Below are 17,462 nucleotides of genomic sequence, written 5' to 3'. Positions count from 1 at the left end.
ACAGGGCTTGTGGCCCGCCTGTAGCTCTGTTGGCTTGGCCCTCAAGCCCCCTGATCTTCTTCCGTTCGGGAAAAAATTGTTTCGGGGATTTTATTCCGTTTGGACTCCGTTCCAAAATCAGATATGAAAAGAGCCAAAAACACAGAAAAAACAGGAACTGGCACTTGGCACTGAATTAATAAGTTAGTCCCAAAAAATATATAAAACGTACATCAAACATCCAAAGATGAAAAGATAACAGCATGAAACCATCAAAAATTATAGATACGTTTGAGATGTATCAAGGACACCGCAAGATTGAACCCAAAACTAAGCACTTCTCCCACTGCAAAAATTACCAATCTAGTTGGCCAAACCAAATGAATAATTCGAAGAGACTTTCAAAGATATGAAATCATGCATATAAGAATTCCGACGAGACTCAAACAATATTCATAGATAATATAAACATGAACTTACAATTCATCGGATCTCGACAAACACACAGCTAAAGAGTATTACATCGGATAGATCTCGATGAAGATCATGAAGAACATGGTATTGAAGATCAAAGGGAGAGCAGAAGTCATCTAGCTACTAGATATGGACCTGTAGGTCTGTGCTGAACTGCTCACGCTTCATTGGAGGGCCAATGGAGTTGATGTAGACGCCCTCCGTGATCAATACTCCAAGTCTGCTGGGTGTCTTTTGGTCCAAGAATTTTTTTTCCCGGTGATTTCGTTCTGTTTGGACTCCTTTTAATATTCCTTATCCGCAATACTCAAAAACGTGGAAAAAACAGAAACTGGCACTAGGCTCTAGATTAATATGTTAGTCCCAAAAATAATATAAAACAACATATTAATGCATATAAAACATCCAAAACAGATAATAATAGCATGGAACAATAAAAAAATATAGATACGTTGGAGATGTATCGCACCCCCTCATAGATATCAATAGCTTGAGGGTGCCTCATCACCTCCGACAGGTAGGGGTTTATGACCTTGTCGAAGAACTTATCTTTGCAAGGGCTTAGTGAAGTCAAGGCGATCTAGATCTATCAAAAAAACAGTCGGAAATAAGAACAGAGGAAAATCTCGTGATGCGATAGTAAAAACAACCGGGAGTATATATAATGATTTTTTCTGGAGCATAATACATGTTCGGGAAGAAGTCGAAGCCCGGAAGGCGCAAGAGGGGCCCAGAAGCTGTCACACCATGACCTGGGGGGTTGATGGCATGTGCCTCCCTCGTGGGTCCCCTGGACTCCTTTTTATTTTTGTAATTTTTCTAAAATACTAAAACCTACAAAAATTATTATTTTTGGAATTTTTGGAGTAGATTTATTTACCATACCACATACCTACCCCTTTTTGAGGTTTCTGGGGTGTTCTGGAAGACTTCCTTTATGTGCTCTTTTAGTGTTATGACTTGGATGATATTGGTCTCCTTATTAACGGTTGCACATAAAATATAATGTTTGATTCTTTTACCAATCACCACTCTTAGGTTTTTACCTTCGAAGTTATTTATTTTTATGGCATCGGAGTGATAAACCTCCAAAACAACATAGGGTCCTTCCCATTTGGAGAGGAGTTTGCCTACAAAAAATCTAAAATGAGAATTGTACAAAAGCACTAGGTCTCCTACATTAAATTCTCGTTTTTGAATTCTCTTATCATGCCATATTTTAACTTTTCTTTAAATAACTTAGAATTTTCTTAAGCTTCTGTCCTCCATTTATCTAATGATCTAATATCAAACAACCTTTTTTCACTCGCAAGTTTGAAATCATAATTAAGTTCTTTAATTGCCCAATATGCTTTATGTTCTAGATAGAGAGGTAAATGACAAGCTTTTCCATAGACCATTTTAAAAGGGGTCATCCCCATGGGTTTCTTATAAGCAGTCATATAGGCTCACAAAGCATCATCAAGTTTCTTAGACAAATACTTCATGTACTAATTGACAGTCTTTTGCAAGATTAGTTTTATTTCATGATTGCTCAGTTCAACTTGTCCAGTAGATTGAGGATGATAAAGTGATGCAATCCTATGGTTAACATCGTATTTATCTAGAAGTTTATGGAAAACACCATGAATAGAATGTGAACCACCATCAGTCATTAAGTATCATAGGACACAAAACCTTGGAAAGATAATGTCTTTAAGAATTTTAATAGAAGCGTTATGATCAACACTACTAGTTGGAATAGCTTATACCCATTTAGTAACGTAATCAACGACAACTAGAATATGAGTATATCCATTCGAGGAAGGAAAAGGTCCCATAAATTCAAAACCCCAGACATCAAATGGTTCAATAGCTAGTGAATAGTTCATAGGCATTTCCTAACGTTTACCAATAATACCAACTATTTGGCATTCATCACAAGAAAGGCAAACTTACGAGCATCTTTGAAAAAGTAGGCCAATAAAAACTAGCTTGTAATACCTTGTGTGTCGTTCTGTCACCAGCGTGATGTCCTCCATAAGCTTTAGAATGGCATTTCCTTAGGATATGTTCCTGTTCATGCTTAGGTATACAATGTATAGTAACACCATCTACTCCTTTATAAAGATGTGGGTCATCCCAAAAGTAGTTTCGTAAATCATAGAATAACTGTTTTTGTTGATAGGTCAAACTGGGCGGAATATATTTAGCAATAACGTAATTAGCATAATATGCATACCAAGGAGTACTACGTGAAGTGTTTATAACAGCAAGTTGCTCACTAGGGAAATTATCATCAATCGGTAGTGGGTCATCAAGAACATTTTCCATCCTAGACAAGTTATCTGCTACCGGGTTAAAATCTCATTTTCTATCAATGATATGCAACTCAAACTCTTGGAGTAGTAATACCCATCTAATAAGTCTAGTTTTAGCATCCTTCTTTTCCATAAGGTACTTAATAGTTACATGATCAGTGTGAATAGTTACTTTAGAATCAATAATGTAAGGTCTAAACTTTTCATATGCAAACACAACTGCTAAAAATTCCTTTTCAGTAGTAGCATAATTCCTTTGAGAAGTGTCTAGGGTCTTACTAGCATAATGAATAAAATTCAATTTCATGTCTACTCTTTGCCCTAGAACAGCGCCAACACCATAATCACTAGCATCACACATAATTTCAAGGGGTAGGTTCCAATCAAGTGGTTGAACAACAGGTGCAGAAATTAAGGCTTTCTTAAGTATTTCGAAGGCTTCTACACAATCATCATGAAAAATAAATGGAACATCTTTTTGTCGTAGATTAGTTAATGGCCTAGAAATCTTTGAGAAATCTTCAATGAAGCGCCTATAGAAACCATCATGACCAAGGAAACTTCTTATACCTCTGATGTCTTTTGGGCAAGGCATTTTCTCTATTGCATGAACTTTTGCTTTGTCCACCTCAATACCTTGTTTTGAGATTTTATGCCCAAGCACCATACCTTCATTCACCATAAAGTAGCACTTCTCCCAATTCAAGACAAGATTAGTTCTTCACATCTGTGCAATACTCGATCAAGGTTGTTCAAGCAATCATCAAAGGAAGTCCCATAAACGAAAAAATAATCCATGAAGACCTCAACAATCTTTTCACAAAAGTCAGAGAATATAGCAGTCATACATCTTTGGAAGGTATCACGTGCATTACATAGACCAAAAGGCATATGCCTATAAGCATAAGTTACAAAAGGGCATGTAAAGGTAGTTTTCTGGTCTTCTTTTGACACAGGTATTTGAGAGAATCGAGAGTAACCATCAAGAAAGAAAAAGTGTGTGTGCTTAGATAACCTTTCTAACATTTGATCAATAAAAGGCAAAGGGTAGTGGTCTTTCCTAGTAGCTTTATTCATTTTTCTAAAATCAATTACCATCCTATAACTAGTTACTATCCTTTGTGGAATGAGTTCATTTTTATCATTGGGAACAACAGTTATACCACCTTTCTTAGGAACACAATGAACATGACTTACCCATGTACTATCAGCAATAGGATAAATTATACGTGTCTCCAGAAGTTTTAGTATTTTTGTTCTTTCCACCTCCTTCATTTTAGGATTGTGGTGTCGCTGATGACCAATGACTGGTTTGGCATCCGGTTCCATAATGATCTTGTGCTGACAAAGAGTAGGGCTTATGCCTTTAAGATCGTCAAGAGTATAGCCAATAGAATCTCCGTGCTTCTTTAAGGTTTTGAGTACTCTCATTTCTTCATGTTCTCAAAAGGTTACCACTAATAATAACAGGATAGATCTTCTTGTCATCAAGATAAGGATATTCCAAAGTATCACGTAAAGCTTTGTGCTCGAACGTTGGGTCTCATTTTGGTGGAGGAGGACCGCCTAAAATTTCAACTCGTAAGTTGTGCTTAAGAATAGGTTGTTGATGAAGAAGTATCCTATCCAATTCATTCCTTTCATTCAAGTGCATATCATTCTCATGGTCTAGTAGGTACTATTCTAATGGGTCTATATGAGGTACAAAAATAGAAGAAAGACCAATTATTTCATCTTTATTAGGCAATTCCTTTTCATGCGATTATTTACCAAACTTTGAAAAATTGAACTCATGTGATATATCCTCGAAGGTAACTTTAACCTTCTCGGTAGCACAATTAATTTCAGCATGAACAATATTTTTGAAAAGGTCTACCAAATATTATGGGGAAAAAGTTATCTTGTTCTGAACCAAGTACTAAGAAATCGGTGGAATTTTGATTTTTCCACACAATACTTAAACATCTCTAAAAATCTCAAGTGGCAAATAATATCTCAGTTTGCAAGTTTAATAGGAACATCTATTTCTTCAATCAAAATGAGTGCTAGATCATGCATAATTTCTTTATATAAAGTAAAATGTATAGCATTAAATCTAGCACCTAGATCAAAGAGGCCATGATAACAGTGTTCTCCAATCTTAATTTAGATAACAAGTGTGCCTACCACTAGTTTATTCTTATCAAGTTCATCTTGTTTATTTCTAACAGGCTTTGCAATTCTAGCAGCTTAATCGCACAGGTAAATAACTTGCCCATCGATGTTATCAGCTAAGAGATCTTTAACCACGAAAACCTTAGGTTCAACATTAATTTCCTCAGAACGGGTAGGTGTCCTAACATGACTTTCACTAACTGGAGTTTAAGCTTCTGTCGAACCCAATGAGGAGCAGAAGGAAATGATAAGCAGTTTCAACAAGGTATTTTCTGCAAGTGTTGTAAGTAATAGTTATAGATAGTTTTGTACCAAGGTAAGTCATAACAAGTAACAAGTAACAATAGTAACAAAGGTGTAGAAAGGTAGCCCAATCCTTTTTATAGTGAAGGACAGGCCTGAAAGTACTCTTATATAAAGCAAGTGCTCCGGAGGACACATCGGAATTTCTCTCTAGCCATGTTCATCATATTAAGTTGATTTGTGTTCGCTACTTTGATAATTTGATATGTGGGTGGAACGGTGCTAAGATTTTGTTCTTACTTGAACTAACAACCTACTCATGATTAATCTCTCTCATGAGCATCCACAACTACGAAAGAAGAATTGAGATAAATCTAACCATAGCATAAAACATGAGGATACAAATCAGCCCCTTATGAAGCAATGATAAACCGGGGTTTAAGCTTCTGTCACTCTCGCAACCCATAATCTACTTGTTACTCCATAGTGACTTCCTTTAGGACCATAACATGGTGAAGTGTCATGTAGTCAATGTTCACATGACACCACTAAAGGAAGTAAAAACATACATATCATCAAAATATCGAATGAATGCCAACTTTATATGATTATTTATAACCAGACTTCTACCATGTACTCAGGAACAATATTAACTACTCACACCTCATCAACATGTTCAACATGAGATGTATAACAAATATAATTAAGGACTTGAACATTATGTCTTCCATGAAGTAATCCAGCTAGCGACAAGTACAAGATGTAATTAACACAACTAGCAACCCAGAGGTACCAATCTGAGGTTTTGAGACAAAGATTGAATACCCAAGATGAAGTATGGTTGGAGATGAGATGGTGTTGGTGAATATGTTGATGAATATTGGGCCTTCCATGAAGCAGGAAGCGTTGTGATGACAATGGCTTCGTTTTCCCCTCCGGGAGAGGAATTCCTCCGATGGAATCGCTCTAGTGGAGAGAAAAAGGGCCTGTGACCAGGTTTACGCCTCAAGACGGTGGCGTTTCATCCCGAAAATTATATCTTGTTTTTTCTAGGGTAAAACACATCATATAGGAGAAGAGGGGCGTTAGAGGACCAATAGGGCCCCCACAAGCTAGCAGGCTCCGACCGGGGGAGGGGGAGGGTGATGGCTTGTGCCCAGGTGGCTGCCCCTCTGCACTGTATTTTTGGCCCAATAATTCTTATATATTCTAGAAAAAACCTTCATGAAGTTCTACATCATTTGGAGCAACTAGGTTTTTCTACCTTTTTCTCGGTTTTTCGGTCCAGAATTCCAGTTTCCACATAATTTCCTCTTCATAATGTACCTTGCGTTTTCACAGAGAAAAGACATAAGAATGACACAATAACATGGAATAATGGACAATAACAAGACAAATATGAATAAAGATTCATGATGCAAAATGATAGTATCACACACAAGCCAACAGGGCGCCCTCCTGGCCGCGTCGTGATGGCTTGTGGGGCCCCAGTTGGCGCTGTGGCAACCATCTTCTCCTATATGGTGTGCTTTACCCTAGAAAAAATCACAAGTCATCTTTTGGGATGAAGCACCATCGTCTCGAGGCGGAAACCTGGGCAGAGGCCCTTTTGCTCTTCAGCATAGAGATTCTGTCGGTGGAATTCCCCTCTGGGAGGAGGAAATCAAACCATCGTCATCACCTACGCTTGCTCCTTCATGGGAGGACCAATAGTCATCAACATCTTCACCAGCACCATCTCATCTCCAACCCTAGTTCACGACGTGTACTCAATGTTTGTCTCAAAACCTTAGATTGGTACCTGTGGCTTACTAGTTGTGTTGATTTCATCTTGTAGTTGATGCTTGTTGGATTACTTGGTGGAAGATATTATGTTCAGTTCCTTTATTATTGTTATTACACCTTTGATCTTGAACATGTTAATGATGTGTGAGTAGTAATTATTGTTCCTGTGGACATTGGAGAAGTCTAGTTATAAGTAATCACATACAATTGGTATTCATTCGATAACTTGACGATATGGATGTTGTTACTTCTCCTAGTGGTGTCATGTGAACATCGACTACATGAGACTTCACCATGTTATGGGCCTAAGGGAAGTCATTTTGGAGTAACAAGTAGATGATGGGTTGCGAGAGTGACAAAAGCTTAAACCCCAGTCTATGTGTTGCTTCTTAAGGATCTGATTTGGATCCACATGTTTCATGCTATGATTAGATTTATCTTAATTCTTTTTTCATAGTTGTGGATGCATGCGATAGGGGGTAATCATAAGTGGGTTGTTAGTTCAAGTAATAACAACACCTTAGCACCATTTCACCCACATATCAAATCATCAAAGTAGCAAAAGTGAATCAAGTTAATATGATGAACTTGACTAGACAGAAATTCCCATGTGTCCTCGGGAGAGCTTGCCTTATATAAGAGAACTTTCAGGACTATCCTTTGCTATAAGAAGAATTGGGATACCTTCCTGCACCATTGCTACTATGGTTACTTGTCACTTGTTACGAATTATCTTGCTACAAAACTATCTATCACTATTACTTACAGCACTTGCACAAAATTCCTTGCTGAAAACTGCTTATCATTTCCTTCTGGTCCTCGTTGGGTTCAACACTCATACTTATTGAAAGTACTACAATTGATCCCCTATACTTGATGGTCATCAACTGTTCACACATCATAGTGAGGGTAGCTATATTGATGTAGAGGCCCTCCATGATTGATCCCCCCTCCGGCAGGGTCCCGGAACGGAGCTCTAGATGGCCTCCCATCATAAGAGAGACTTGCAGCAGTGTAAAAGGTGTTTTCGGACTGCCTATTATGTTTTTAGGTAGATGAGAATTTATAAGACATAGAATAGAGCCGGGAGGGCCACGAGGGAGGCACAAGCCATCAATACGCGACCCCCCACGTCGTGCCCTGTTGGCTTGTGGGCCCCTCGTGAGGGCTCCAACCTTCTTCCAATGCTCTTTGGTCTTATTTTGGTCCAGAAGAAATCACCAAAAAATTAGGGTAATTGGACTTCGTTTGGTATGGAAAACCTGAAAAATAAAAAACATGCAGAAAATAGCAACTAGCAATGGGTAGTGGGTCAATACGTTAGTGCTCAAAAATTATATAAATTGCTAAATCAATACCCCAAAAGTATTCTAGAACGATAATATATCAGCATGGAAAAATAAAAAATTATAGATACGTTGGAGACGTATCAAGGATATATGTTATATTACTTTCATTGTCTAAGAAACATCTACCGAATAAAATATTTCCTTTATGCGTTCCTTTCTTTGGGTTTCTATGCTAAAGTAGATATGATAACCGAATGTCCTCTATATGCGGATGATGGTTACGTTGGGAAAATTAACCCCTAATGACTATCACCTAATTATTTTTACTTCCCTTGTTCCTGACCAGTTATGTTATTAAGAACCCTAGCTTTCGGCTTCACCCGTCTGAGGTACGTGTCCGGATAACCCGGTCATAACAATCACAGAGGTGCTCCCTTTATCCTTTGACCGAACAATCAGGAACGTAAAGGATAACCACATGATCTAGGAAACTTAAGGCAACTGAGTGCATATAACGGCTTAAAAACGGTATAGGAAGGATGCATACATCATAAAATAGATGCATAGATGAACGTTGATCGGCTTGTACTAAGAACCTCCTAGGTGTTTCTGGAAAATACATTTTCATGGACATAGTTCGGTCGAGCCAACATAGCCTGGGATATGATAATCAACCATAAAAGGGAAAAAGTATACTAAATAAATTGAAACGAGAAAATAAAACTTATTGAGTATGACTACACCAGTCTAGCTATAGAAATGGCGAAGACGAGCCGCGTTCCACGGATTTGGTTCAAGGCGATTATCTGATGAGTTGCGGAAACGATACGCCCCTCCTGCAAGCACTCTGCCAATTATGAAAGGGCCCTCCCTTTTAAGTGCAAGTTTATTCTTCTTCTTCACCGGTAGGCGTAGCACAAGCTCGCCCACGTTGTAAGTTTTTGCCGAACTTCCCTGCTCATGTAGTGCCAAGCCTGCTGTTGTTAAAACATGGAACGTGCGAGAGCTATATCGCGTTCCTCTTCCAATGCATCCAAGTCATCGTGCCGGTCTAAATCGGTATCTTTTCCCTCGTACATGCACACCCTGGGTGCATCATGGATAATATCGCAGGGAAGGACTGCTTTTTCACCGTAAACCATACAAAATGTTGTATAACCAGTTGATTAGTTCAGGGTAGTGCGCAAGCCCCACAGAATGGAGTCAAGCTCCTCTACCAAATGGAAATTAGATTCCATCAGAGATCGGACCAAATGTGGTTTGATTACCCTCATAATGAGGCCATTGGCTCATTCGACATGTACATTGGTTTGCGGGTGGTACACAGGGGCGTAATCAAGCTTGATGCCCAAATTGGCGCAGCAGTCCTTCACTTCCTGAGATGTGAAATTGGATCCATTGTCCATTATGATACTATGAGGGACACCATAATGGTGAACCACACCGGGTATAAAATCGATGACTGCTCCGGACTTGGTAGAAGTTACTGGTTTGGCTTCAATTCATTTAGTGAATTTATCGACCATAACCAGTAAATATTTCGTTTTATTGGACCCCCCCTTTGTGTGGTCCTACCATGTCCAGCCCCCCGACCGCAAAAGGCGAAGTGATCGATATTGTCCGAAGAGTTGTCGTACGCATGTGTCTTTGGTTTGCAAAAATCTGATATTCAACATAATGTTGGACAAGTATGTGAGCGTTCGCGTGAGCTGTGGGCCAAACGAAGACAACTCGGAAAGCCTTGCTTACCAGGGCCCTTGCCACTACGTGGTGACCCCCATGCATGCGTGTATTTCAGCCAAGAGTTTTGATACCTTCTTCTTCTGATATGTACCACTTGAGGACTCCAGTAGTACTTTTTCTATATAGTCTCCCTCATGAAGCTTGCAGGACTTGGATCGACGAACTATTCGTCTTGCCTCTATTTGGTCATCGGGGAACTCCCGGTGGAGAATATAGGACAGAAAAGGCTCAGTCCATGGCATGATTACTGCCATGATTTGGTGAGCAGAAAGCGTTTCCTCCAATGCCGAGCCACCGATGATTTGTTCATGTGGCTCGATTGTCGGAGGGGTGACTAGTTATTTTCCCTTGACTCAAGTGTCCTCATTTTCGTCCTGCTATACCACGGAAGGATTGAAAACTGTTCCATAAAGGTACTTTTGGGGACGGGGTCGTGTTTGGCACCCATATGAGCAAGAACATCGGGACACTGATTGTTGTTTCTTGGGACATGGTGGAATTTTGAGGCCTGATATCATAAGGACACCATTCCTATATGCCGCCAATTTTGGATTTTTGGCGTCAAATTTGTTGTTGATTTGTGAGATAGCGAGGTTAGAGTCCCCCGTACCTCAAGAAATTTTACGCCCGTCGATGTTGCCATCCATAGGCCATGCAACAGAGCCTCGTATTGAGGTCGCATTATTGGAATTATTATACATAATTTGTAACACATAACGAACATTGTCTCCGGTGGGGGATGTAAGTACGACACCAGCCCCTAAACCCTCAAGCGTCTTGAAGGCATCAAAGTACATCGTCCAATGAGAGTATGCACTATACTCTTTTAGGGAGTTAGACCTCTGTCCATTTGGCTAAAAAATGAGCCTACACTTGAGATTTAATCGCTCGGCATGGCCTATACATGATTTCGAAAGGAAGGAGCTCAATGGCCCATTTGGTTAGCGGCCCGTGGCATCCTTGTTATTTTTTATATCATTCAAGGGTACTTCGGATGCTATCATGACCGAACACTCTTGAAAGTAGTGTCGGAGCTTGCGATATGCCATAAAGACTGTGTAGGATATCTTCTAGTAGTGCGGATAACGGGATTTGCATGGGATAAGTACCGCAGACACACAGTAGACCGGCTTCTGTATCTGGAGCTTGTGGCCCGCCGCCTATCGTTTGACCACGAGGACTGTGCTAACGACTTGGTTGGTGGCCAAGATGTAAAATAGCAGGTGTTATCAGTACGGGATTACTAGCAAATAGTGTTTTAATTTCTTCTAGATCCGTTGTTGCCTCTTGGATCCACTCAAAAGTTTTTGTTCATTTGAGGAGTCTGTAGAGCGGTAGTGCCTTTTAGCCGAGGCAAGAGATAAAGCGAATTAAAGCCGCCACATAACCCATCCATTTTTGCATGTGTTTTAAATCCGTCGGTATCGCCAGCTTTGATTGATCTTGGATTTTAGCCGGATTGACCTCTATTCCTCTTTGGGAGACAATGAAGCTGAACAGTTTACCTGCAGGAACACCGAAGACACATTTGTCCGAATTGAGCAGTATGTTGTATTCCCGGAGATTATCGAAGGTATGTCGAAGGACGTCCACTAGTTGGCTGATATGTTTAGTTTTAGTCACCATGTCATCCACCTATGCTTCGACAGTCTTGTCGATTTTCTTTTCCTGACATGTTTGAATCATGCGTTGATATATAGCTCCCGCGTTTTTAACCCAAAAGGCATTGTGTTGAAGTAGAATGGCCCATAAGGGGTGATAAAAGCGGTTGTCGCCTGATCGGATTCCTTCATCTTTATTTGATGGTATCGAGACTAGGCATTGAGTAAGTATAATGAGTCGTGTACGGTGATGGCATCAATTATTTGGTCTATTCGGGGGGAAGGGAAAGGGATCCTTTAGCAAGATTTGTTTAAATCTTTGAAATCGATGCATAGCCGCCAGTGTTTATCCTTCTTTGGCACCATGACCAAATTTGCCAACCACTCAGGGTCTATTTGGATGAATCCGGCTCGAGCAATTTTGCTAGATAGGTTCCCATGGTCTGACGTTTGGGTTTAGAGAATCGACGTAACATCTATTTAACTGGCTTAAAGCCGACAATTATATTCAGGCTATGCTGTGCTAGTGTTTGTGGGATTCCTGGCATGTCTTAAGGATTCCATGTGAATATATCCCAATTTTGTCGTAAGAATGTGTGTGACGCTTCATCGACCACACGGCCTAGCTGTGCTCCGACGGATGCTATTTTATTGGGGTCCACTGGATGCACATGAAATTTGACTATTTCATCAGCAGGCTTAAAGCATGCGAACTTGGGACTTTTACTGACAATTACATCATCCTTATCAATTGTTGATCGTAATTCGGTTAGTTCCTCAGCCACAAGAGCTTCGAAAAGCGCCTCGAGGGCGAGAGCTATAGTTTTGTGAAGAGCTCTATCTGGGTCACTTGTGCGTTTGATGACGTCATTGGGCCCAGGAATTTTGAGCTTCATGTAACCATAATGCTATATAGCCTGAAATCTAGTAAAGGCCTCTCATCCCAAAAGAGCATGATAACCACTTTTAAAGGGTACGATATGAAAGATGACATCTTCAAACCTATAGTTCTCATAGGTGTCGAATACCACGTCGAGGGAGACTCGACAAGTGCATTGAAACGTCTCCAACGTATCTATAATTTTTTATGGTTTCATGCTATTATCTTGTCAAACTTTGGATGTTTTGCATGCCTTTTGTTTATTTTTTGGGACTAACTTATTAACTCAGTGCCAAGTGCCAGTTCCTGTTTTTTCCATGTATTTGACCCCTTTCAGAGGAGGATTTTGAACGGAGCCCAAATGGAATGAAACTGCCAAAAAGTTTTTTTTTCGGAACAGAAAAAGATCGGGAAGCCGGAGAATCAGGGCAGGGGCCACCAGGGACCCCACAAGCCCTCATGGCGCGGCCAGCGGGGACCCGCGGCCCCCTGGCTTGTGGGCTCCCTGAGGGTCCTTTGCCCTAGGTTTTGCGCCTATATATTCCCTAAAATTCCATAAAAAATCAGGAGATCATCGAAAGTACTTTTCCGCTGCCGCAAGCTTCTGTCTCTGGAAGATCCCATCTGGGGCACGTTCCGGTGCCCTGCCGGAGGGGGATTCGGATACGGAGGGCTTCTTCATCAACACCACGACCTCTCCGATGATGCGTGAGTAGTTCACAATAGACCTATGGGTCCAGAGCTAGTAGCTAGATGACTTCTTCTCTCTCTTGGATCTTCAATACAAAGTTCTCCATGATCTTCATGGAGAACTATCCGATGTAATATTATTTTGTGGTGTGTTTGTCGAGATCCGATGAATTGTGGATTTATGATCAGATTATCTACGAATCTTATTTGAGTTTCTTCTGATCTCTCTTATGCATGATATCATATCCTTGTAATTCTCTTCGAGTTGTGGGTTTTGTTTGGCCAACTAGATCTATGATTCTTGCAATGGGAGAAGTGCTTGGTTTTGGGTTCATACCGTGCGGTGACGTCACCCAGTGACAGAAGGGGTAGCGAGGCACGCATCGTGTTGTTGCCATCAAGGGTAAAAAGATGGGGTTTTCATCATTGGTTTGAGATTATCTCTCCACATCATGTCATCTTCCTTAAGGCGTTACTCTGTTCGTCATGAACTCAATACACTAGATGCATGCTAGATAGCGGTCGATGTGTGGAGTAATAGTAGTAGATGCAGAAAGTATCGGTCTACTTGTCTCGGATGTGATGCCTATATGTATGATCATTGCCTTAGATATCGTCATGACTTTGCGCGGTTCTATCAATTGCTCGACAGTAATTTGTTCACCCACCGTAATACTTGCTATTTTGAGAGAAGCCTCTAGTGAACACTATGGCCCCCGGGTCTACTCCACACCATATTTTCAGCCTTACACTTTTTACTTCGTTGCACTTTCTGCCTTCAGATCTCACTTTGCAAACAATCTTGAAGGGATTGACAACCCCTTTATAGCGCTGGGTGCAAGCTCTTTTGTGATTGGCAGGTACTCTGGACTTGATGAGATTCTCCTACTGGATTGATACCTTGGTTCTCAAACTGTGGGAAATACTTACTGCTCCTATGCTGCATCACCCTTTCCTCTTCAACGGAAAAACCGACGCAAGCAAGAGAAGTAGCAAGAAGAATTCCTCGCGTTGCCGAGGAAGGACTTCTGTTGCCGTGGCATGCATCACGCTTCTCTTCTCAGGATAATTCCTCAAAAGATTGTGTTGCTTTGTTCGACACGAGGTATTTCAAACTGCATTTTATCCAAAGTATCCTCATATATGAGGTATAAGCCGTTGTCGACATCCATTAGTACTTTGGACAGTTTAAAACTGTCTATATGGTGTTTAGTACTAGACCTGCAGGTGGTCCATGAGAATAAATTCCCAGATGGTACTCTTCGGCGAAGGTTATGGGTGTATTTGTCCAAGAGTTTTTTGCTGCCACGGGGAACACATGGTCGATTTCTCGAAGAGCTCTGTTCCTCTGATTATTTGAGGAGAATGTCTTGCAAATTGTGAGTACATTAACATTGCTGGTTGGCAGTTTGGATGGATGCTTTTGCAATGATTGGGCCCCGAGGGTTGCCTCTTGTTTTCCTACATGAAATATGTGACCGTAGAGTGGTTAGCACTCAGACCACACTCAATCATCCCTTGGCACTTGAAAATCTCCCGTTCCACCGCCGCAAGCCTGTCCTTCTCGCCTCCCTCCTTCTTGGGACCTTGAACATCCCGGATGGGAAGCAACCTCTCATGCATCTCAATGGCTTGAGGGTGCTTTATCACCTCTGGAAGGTAGGGGTTGATGACCTTCACGAAGAACTTGTTCTTGGAAGGGCTTGGTGAAGTCATGGTGATCTAAATCTGTCAGAAAAATAGCTTGAAAGTAGAACATAGGAAAATCTCACGATGCGGTGGTCAAAACACACAGGAGTATATATGAATTTTTCTACGTAAGAATACATGCTTGGGAAGAATTTGAAATCCGGGAGGCGCACGAGGGCCCCACAAGCTAACAGGGCGAGGCCACACCGGCGCCCCGTTGTCTTGTGCCTCCCTCATGGGTCCCTTGGACTCCATTTTATTTTTGTATTTTTTTCTAAGATACCAAACCTAGTAAAAGAATTGGAATTTTTGGAGTCGTTTTACATACCGTACCACGTACCTACCCATTTTTCAGGTTTCTCGAGTGTTCGAGAAGACTTCATGTATGTGCTCCTTCCATGTTATGACTTGGATGACATTAGTTTCCTCATTAATGGGTGTACCTGAAATATAATGCTTGATTCTTTGCCCATTCACCACTCTCGAGTTTTTACCTTCTAAGTTTTTATTTTTTATAGCACCAGAGTGATAGACCTCCTCGACAACATAATGTCCTTCCCATTTGGAGAGGAATTTCCCAGCAAAAAATCTAAAACAAGAATTGTACAAGAGCACTAAGTCTCCTACATTGAATGTCGTTTTTCTTAATAATAAAAGTGCAAACCAAATGTTGTGATAATAATAGAAGTGCAAGGGTGTCGTAGAGTAAGATGGAATCTGGAAGACAATTTTAAACAAAGGAGAAGACATGGTGATATTGGCTCTTCGTTAGATTGACAATAAAGCATATGAGAGCCACACAACATTTTCATCGTGGTCTTCTCCATTTATAACTCAACAAATGGGAAACAAGTTCAGAGGAACAAGATGAAATATTTTTGGAATTTTTGTTTTTCTTAAGAAAATATGGTGAACTATGGGAAAACAAGAACGAGAAAAATTATTTACATGGGAAAGGTCTCAACAAGCAAGATCAAATATTTTTGGGTTTTCTTTTAAGACTACAACTAATTGAACAGGAAAGAAAAAACGAAAAGAAGCTAGAAATATTTTTGGATTTTTTAAAGTTTTTAAAACGCACAAGAAAGAGGATAAACATCAACAGTTTATGCAAAGTGTGTGAACGTGAATGTAATGTCGGTGAGAAAATATGTACTCCCCCAAGATTAAGCTTTTGCCTAGCTTGGTAATCACCACTAGTTGTATCGAAACTGGTTAAGATGGTAGCTTGTTGGTGCATTCCTGGCTGCCTCTTCCGCGAGGTGAGCGGCTTCTACTGCAGCATTATATTCCCGTACGTCGTTCTCAAGAATGTAGTATCTCTGGCGAGCCTAGAAATTAAAGACGACGGACACAGGCAAAATAATAGGCAATGACGTGTACTTATCAAAAATTAAGTTGTACTCATATCTTATAGCACAGTTTAAAAGAAATTCATGATAATGTATAGCTTCAAAGTCTAAATATCTATTAGGCAAAATAGGATCATTAAATTGGGCTATCACTCCTAATTGTGCAGCTACACGAGAGGCATAAATTCGTCCATATAAATATCCGTTGCAAGAGTTGGAATGCGACCTTCGGGAGACAATTGCACCAAGGTTAAAGTGTCGCTCACTAGTCACGGCAGTGTGAATAATGCTTAAGTCATGGGTACATAAAGCATTGCAATCTTATTTCCCAACTATGCATTTTCCATTAAATAATGTGAAGTAGCGGATAGAGAAAAATGAACGCTTTTAATTCTAGCCTGTGTTACTCCTCTATTTTCTCCAACACACAGGCTCTCAAGAAACATATTATAATCAGTTTGTGAAGGCTTCTCTAGCGAACCCCTAAGTGGGAGTTTGCATGCACTGGAAAATTCTTCTAAACTCATGATATAGGCTTTATCATCGAGGGTAAATAACACTCTGGAGGTACTAGAGAAATAACAGAGTAAGTTCGTGGAAGTGCATGTAAGGTTATAATATTGGACACACTTATCTTCAAGAAGCCGGTGAGACCAATATTGTAAATGAAATGATCAAACTCCTCCTTAATACACGCACCATTCATGAACTAATCGCTTGGCCACCGACACGATTTTGTGTTAGCCATGACTAGTTGGTCGGCCCGAGGCTCAATGTAAACTTGCTGTGTCGAGCCCTCACTTGAATATGCGCTAGGATTACGCCTCCTCGAGGATCTCTTCCCCAAAAAACTCATTTCCCTGCACATAATTTCTGAAATTTTTGGGCCACAAAAATTATTTCAATAATACTTTACAAGATTGGTAGCAACTATTCATATGGGTACTTAGAGGCTATATCAAGCATTCATGCTACTTGGAACTCAAAGATTTCAACATGAAAGCTCATATTCTATAGCACCAAGTGAATCAATTTATGAAAAATATAAACTTCTCAAGTAAATTGGATGGATGGAGGAGTCACATACCATGGAGCAATTCCCTCAAAACAGTTCAGAAACGGAGTACCGAGCAAATAGATCAAAGGTTTCAGTTTCTAACGGAAGAACACGGGATGGAGAGTGATAGGCAGTTTTTTTGGAGGTGGGAGACGAAGTGAGCAAAAGAGATAAGGCACGGGGGCCCTATGGGCCCCACAAGCTATCGTGTCGCGACCTGTTGGAT

Source organism: Hordeum vulgare, chromosome 2H, assembly GCF_904849725.1.
Source record: "Hordeum vulgare subsp. vulgare chromosome 2H, MorexV3_pseudomolecules_assembly, whole genome shotgun sequence".
Lineage (NCBI taxonomy): Eukaryota > Viridiplantae > Streptophyta > Magnoliopsida > Poales > Poaceae > Hordeum > Hordeum vulgare.
This window is presented reverse-complemented; position numbering follows the sequence as displayed.